Here is a 7,444-nt window from a genome sequence, read left to right on the forward strand (position 1 = left end):
GGTACCTTGGGGTGCAGCTTGACAGTGAGCTGAACTGGAAGTGTCATATGGAGGCGGTGTACAGGAAGGGACAAAGCCGACTGTATTTTTTAAGGAATCTGAGGTCATTTAACATCTGCCAATCCCTACTGTGTAGCAATGTTACAAAATTTTGAGATTTAAAAAATCAAGTCTGTAATTTATCCCATCAGATAAAGCATAAAAAGAAGTTTAATTTGACACCTAATTCACTTTCATATCTCATGTATTTAAAATGTTATGGCCATTTTCATACTCGGAAATTAGCATCTTGTTCCCTATTGATTTTCTATGGACGTAACAAAAAAGCTGTGATCGTGGACAGTCAAAAGCCCATAACTTTCTTAAAAATTAAGAGAACTGAATGAAATTTTCAGTTATCATAGATTGAACCATTCTGAAACAAATATAAAATAATCTTACTTGGATGACCTGAAATTAAAGCATATAATTAGTTAGTTACCCAAGTGTAGCTAATTTCAAACTTCAATTACTAGATCTAAACATCTATCCATTTCTTAATAAATGATTAACATTTTTAAATAGCCTAAGTGTGCAAATAATATTCATAAATAATTCACAATAAAACATGATTTTTAAATCTCATTTACATTAATTTATAGGCCAAATGGAAGGAATTTAGTGTTTAATTGCTGTAAATTAAAGTCCATTTTAAATCAGCTTTCTAGTGGGATCCTGTGAACGCGCTGGTTTAGAACGTTCACATTGCGCTAGATTTGTGCCCTCAAATGCCCAGAAAAATACTGCGGGATATAATGGGCCCAAAATGAGCTACTCGCAATATTAAACTTTGTATAAAGGGATCTTAAGAAGCCCTTTTTAATGTAAAAATAAGCTACATACCTTCTGTGGTTTGCTCTATGAGACCCTGACGGCTGTCGGTGGTCGCGGGTTTAGAGATTGACTTTTAAACTACTATAACTATTATCCAAGGCCTTTAAAACTAATAATAGCTTTTGCGACGGGGTCTTCCAGCGATTTTTCGTTAATAATTAACTAGGCTGAACATCTTCGATTTGAACAGCCTAGAGAAAATCGCGTTTTAAACCCGCCCCCCTCTAAACGGCGCCAAAATCGCGCACACCCGCAGCGACAGATTTTCAGCAACGCTTCAGGTAGGCTTTGCAACATACCTATACTGTGCAGTGTCTACCATTCAGTGGTGGCCAGTGCTCTGTTTTTTGCTGTGGCCTGTTGGGGAGATGGCGCCTGCATAGCGGACAAAAACAGACTGGACAAGCTAATCAGGAAGGCCGGCTCAGTGGTCGGGGCTGAGCAACGAACGGTCCAGCAGGTGGCAGAGGCCAGAACTCTGAACAAACTGGGTTCAATAATGACCAACCCCACTCACCCACTCCATGCCCTGAAGGTGATCAAGAGCAGCATCTTCAGTCAGAGGCTGATTGCACCAATGTGCAAAACTGAGAGACATAGGAAGTCCTGTTTACCAGCTGCTATAAGGTTATATAATGCGCATAAATAACTGCACCTTTTTTTAAATTAATTGTATTTTAACTTGTATTTTAACTTGTATTTTAACTTGTTAAGTATGGAAGCCATTTGAGGAAATGTGTGGTGTTATGTCTGTCTTGAAGCTGTCGTGGCACTGTAATTTCCTGTAAAGGATTATTAAAGATATAATCAATAATCAATCAAGCAAATGTAATATTTAGGCACAATGATGATAAACTTTGCAAAGGAACTCTGATACACGTAGGACAAGGATGTGGTGGATTTTAATGTCAAGCAACAAAATAATCACAATACATTTTGACAGAACACTGCTCTAAGCATAGGAGTGCACACCAGAGACATACAGCATGGAAAAAGACTCCTCGCCCTATTGAGGCCATACTGACTATCAAGTACCAATTCACACTAATCCTATACTAATTCTTTATTTGTCCCTTTTTCCTACTAATTGCTCCAGATTCTACTACGCAATGTACAGTGGTCAATGCTAGATGCAGGAAAAATGTTCCCGATGTGGGAGTCCAGAACCCACGGTCATTGTTTAAGAATAAAGGGTAGGCCATTTAGGACTGAGATGAGGAAAGACATTTTCACCCAGAGAGTTGTGAATATGTGGAAATCTCTGCAGTGGAGGCCAATTCACTGGATGTATTCAATAGAGAGGTAGATATGGCTCTTAGGGCTAATAGAATCAGGGGTGATGGGTAGAAAGCAGGAACGGGGTACTGATTTTGAATGATCAACCATGATCATATTGAATGGCGGTGTTTGCTCGAAGGGCCGAATGGCCTACTCCTGCACCTATTTTCGATGTTTCCCATTAACCTACCAACCCTCGCATCTTTGTGATATAAGAGGAATCCAGAACATCCTTATGAAGAAACTTATGAAATCACAGGGAGAACATGCAAACTTCACATAGCCAGCACCCGAACTCAACGTAAACCTGGGCCTCTGGAACTGTGAGGCAGTAGCTCTACTATGTGTGTCACTCTAGGTATTCTTTGACAGCTCAGATACATAAAATGTCTTTTCATTATTTTTAAGTTTGTTTTTCAAATGTTGATTCTTGCAATTCCTTCAGCAAAGTTACAATGGCAAACATATTTCTGGGAGAAGCTTCTTAATTATGAGTAAGTATTTACCCAGGCATTCGCCCACTGGCAAATTAAATTCACATCAACATCGCCACTTCAAAGCAAATGCATTGTTTAAGAAATTGGACAACCTTCAAATAGATGAAATACTTTGGCAACCCCAACTGGAATTATTGCACAAATTAATAGGCCGCCTAACCTTATTGCAAGAGTAACTAGAAAGTACATTAAGCTAGATGTGAACTGCTGCTCTGTAGAAAAAAAGTATCCTAGTCAGAAGGCAGTGAATTGAAATTTTAATACAAACACTTGATCACATTGAGTAAGTACTGTTCTGTCAGAAGTGCTGTCTTTTAGGTACAAAAGCGCTCTCTGCCTCTCATATGAATGCAAGAGGTACAATGACATTATTTTAAAGAGTGGGGTTCTGGTGTAATCACGATTCATCAATCAACATTACCACACATGTCCCATACGTATGGTCTGATTTTCATTCATATTCTGACTGTTGTTCACGTTCAGTCACTAGAAGGCCCAGTTCCCATGGCTGCCCCGGAGGGGACTCTTTCATTCTGGTGCATCCTCTTGTATTCCTGGTCGTCAGAGGAGCAAATACCACAGGAAAAGACGCCTGGCATCGCCAAACTACTCAGTTGGAAGCAGCACACAGAATCTGTCCCGGTAAATCACTAGAGGGTGGAACCGCAGATCTGTTTCATCCCTGCAGACATAACTGGGGTCAGGACAGCATGGTTCATTGCAGGAGCCATCGTTGTGTGCAGAGGATTCTATCTCTCTGCCCCCACAGGGGGCCCCCTCATCTCAGTCCTAAATGGCCTACCCCTTATTCTTAACCTGAGCAATAAAACAGACTGCTGGAGGACCTCAACTACTCAGGCAACATCTGTGGAGGAAAATGGACACACAATGTTTCACTTGGAGTCTTCTTGAGTCTAAAGAAGGGTTCTGACCCAAAATGAGGTCTGTCCAGGACTATGAAATCTAATTTCTATGCACCATTCTTTTGTCCATCTGTGAGTCTGGGTTGTGAAGATACAATTCAGCTAATTTTAGTGCAAGTCAAACAGAGCCTGAGTTGGTAGCTTGGCAGGTGAGTGTTGCTCAACACCATCTTCCATCGGTGCTGCTGATTGAGAGTTGACTGAAGAGCAGCAATCATTAGCTGGTTTATTATGCTTTTGTGATAAAGCCTGGGACTGGATGTCAAGTATCCCGACAGGCTTTGGGAGGATGTTACTAGCTAGAGACAGACAGGGCGAAACGCTGGAGCCAGGAGAACAAAGAAGCGCAGTGAAAACAGTCACGTCATTGACATCTGGTGGGAGCAGAGTTGAAGGTAACTTCATGGCTAAGGCAGTACGGCCTTGAGAAGATAAGGTGCCTGGAACGGACATATTGCAAAACATAGAAAATAGGTGCAGGAGTAGGCCATTCGGCCCTTCGAGCCTTCACCGCCATTCAATATGATCATGGCTGATCATCCAACTCAGTATCCTGTACCTGCCTTCTCTCCATACCCCCTGATCCCTTTAGCCACAAGGGCCACATTTAACTCCCTCTTAATATAGCAATCTATACAACTAGATTGAGAAGATTAAAACAACTATAATGAGAAGGAAATATGAACAAGCAACATAATTAATAACTCTCTAGCCTGATAAGGAATAAAGATGTGTTTGGTTTATTCAGCCCTTGGAGGAGTGACAGCTTGAAATGATTAACTGTAAAGCCATGAGAGCCTTGTGTTAGAACAAAGGCTTCCATTCGAAGATGGAAGGAAAAGTAGTATAAAGGAGGGCATCAGGAGCGACAACCTGGGAACAACCATCGCAAGAAGGAGGGACCTGAGTTTGAAGCTCAGAGTAGACTACCCCCTACCATCAGAGTGAATCTGGCCAATTCATTCATACATATGAGTCCAAGTCATGAGTTTTGTGATTTAGTTTAAGAAGTGATGTTGAAATAGAAAGGTATATGAGAAGTTATTAGAAGTCAATTGTTTGCATGCATGTTTAAAGTTACGCGAAGGTTAATAAAGATTAAGTTGTACTAAACTAAACTAAACTAAACCTTGGTTTAGAGTCTTTTTGTTTGACCCGTCAATTGAAACACTATAGAGGTTATAGGGTCAACAGTGAGCATTGTATTGCTGGGTAATTTGCCTCCTTTGATTATTAAATATTTTTTTAAACTTTTATTTGGATCAGTTCAGTTCAGTTTTAGTTTATTGTCAGGTGTACCGTGAAAAGATACAGTGAAAAGCTTTTGTTGCGTGCTAACCAGTCAGTCAAAGACAATACATGATTACAATCGAGTCAGTGTACAGATTTGGTTAGTTATGTGATGAATTTGGCCATTTCCTGCTATTACCTCCTGACATTGTAACATTTTGTTTTTATCACTTTGCCATCTAACGCCTCAATGTTGTCAAACCTGACCTGACAGCAAGGAAGTTGATGATGACAAAAGCAATTGTGTTTTTTCTATTACTTATAGAATTGGGGAAGAAAAAACTGTGCAAAGATGTTTTGTTATGCCAGCGTGGTTTAAGAATTAAACAATGTCAGTCTTGCATGCAATTAAAAAATAAAATAAACACAGGTTGAAAATCTGAATGAAAACTGAAAATGAAGGAAAAACTCAGCAGGTCAGGTAGCACAAGTGAAAATTGAAATGGTTACATTTTTAGATCTGGAACCTTCATCAGAACTCATCGAGTGCAGTACTGGACCCTAACCCCATTTTGCACATAGGAAACAAATATTTAAGAATCAGGAAAATGCCAGACACGAATATATTGTTCTGCAGTCATTTGTCTGTACCTGTATTTTTGTCGGCTGAACTTGTGCTCTGAAGTATTTTCACGTCATATCACGGTATTCCTACCACACCGGAAAAATGGTGAATCAAATCTGGAGTTCAGGAGAAAGTGGGCAGCAGACCAATGGAATTCTTCAACATCAACAAATTTCCATTAGATTGCACTCTGAGGGAATTTATAAAAGTAGCGGTGATTTGTTTGTTGCATATCAGTGAGTGGATGAAAGGTCTCCTTCTGTTCCCATCATTATGGGTTTCTTCAACCTCTGCACCTTTTACAAGTAAAGGGTCAGGGGAAATATCATGGAAGCTGATTATCCCATTTCCCTCTCCCACGAGGTTATGTGATTAGGTGGTGTGCAAGATTCCATTATATTTACTTGAAATGGACCTGACTTTGAGATATTGTAATTATCTAGTAACGATGCACAACATATAAACACTCAATTAGGTAGACATTATCTTTTAGTTACCAATGATAAACAAAGTATGGAATGATTCACCAGTTATGCAACAAAATATAGGTGGGCGGAATATAATTATAAGGCAGTTGGAGTTTTAGGGAAGTAAGAAAATCTGTTATGTAATACACTTTGTTGTACAGTAAAATTGTTTAGTCCATGAGCATACTGTATCTGCTCACAGAACTGCACCCTTAACCCCCTGTCTCACGGTGCGAGTTGACCCACGAGTGACCCCGAGTTTAAAACAAATTAAACTCGTGGTAATCACGTACAATTAACGTTGCGGGAAAGTCGGAACTCGTGGACGCAACTTAGCGACTCGTGGCGCTAACGGCAGGTATCCGGGAAACTTGTTAACTCTTGAAAAACTTTAAACATGTTTAAAGATTTCCACGAGTCAAATTTACTCTTGAAGTTAAAATTTGAAAAATTTAAACTCGTTGTAAGAACGTAGTGTCCCGTGAGTTTACCGTAGTGACTCTTGAGTCTACCATGGGCACTCTTTAACTCTTTAACTCAGCGGGACAGTCAGCATCTCTGCAGAGAAGGAATAGGTGACGGGATGGCGTTTCCAAAATTCTGCTGTGTCTTTGTGTTACTCCAGCACTGTGTGTTCACTTTTTGTCAACCAGCATCTGCCCTTTCTTAGGGGGGTCAGGACGGGACCGGAGTTGGGAGAGAAAGGTGGGAGGGGGGGAGCGGGGGAGGAGGTAGGGGAGGGGGGCGGGGGGGGGGGGGGGGGTGTGACTTAGTACGGGAGACAAGTGTACGAGAGGTGTACTGACTGTGTGGGCAGACACTTTGGTAGTAATTGCCCATGGGGTTCACTGTTGAGGACTTCATAATGCAGAGATCATTATAAACAGAGTGATTAATCCTGGAAAGGTGGGGGGAGACTTCTCTCTGAGTTGGACCCAGGAAACTGAAGCAGGCTCACGTAGACTTAATATTTTCTTGAGGTTATTAACGACAGGTTAATGGCTTCACGTGAGCTTTACGGTCTTAAAGTCCGCAGGCATCCCCGATGGAGCCCCAAAGTCGATCCTGACAGGGATCGCGAGCTCTGTGATGGTAAGTCCGCAGGCTCCGCGGTGGAGCTCCCCGAAGTTGGTCTCCAGCAAAGGCCGCCAACTCCTCGATGTTAGGTCGCAAGCGGCTTTAACTTGGGCTGTGTTGATGATGGTGAGGGTTTCTGGGTCAGGAGGAAAGGCACTATGCAGGGTTCAAATATATTGCCTCCATTAGTAGTTTTTCTCTTGTTATGGATTATTTTGTTATGCTTCTGCTCATTATGACCATTGGCACATGATGAAGATACGGAACCAAGGGATATGGGGAGGAAGCAGGAATGGGGATACTGATTCGGGATGATCAGCCATGATCATATTGAGTGGCAGTGCTGGCTCGAAGGGCCAAATGGTCTACTCCTGCACCTATTTTCTATGTCTCTATGATGAAATACTTTGTGATGGTTGCACTCTTGAAGACCCTTGTGGAGATGGCTAGTCTAAATAGGAGTAGTTCATGTTA

Source organism: Amblyraja radiata, chromosome 31 (assembly GCF_010909765.2).
Source record: "Amblyraja radiata isolate CabotCenter1 chromosome 31, sAmbRad1.1.pri, whole genome shotgun sequence".
NCBI lineage: Eukaryota > Metazoa > Chordata > Chondrichthyes > Rajiformes > Rajidae > Amblyraja > Amblyraja radiata.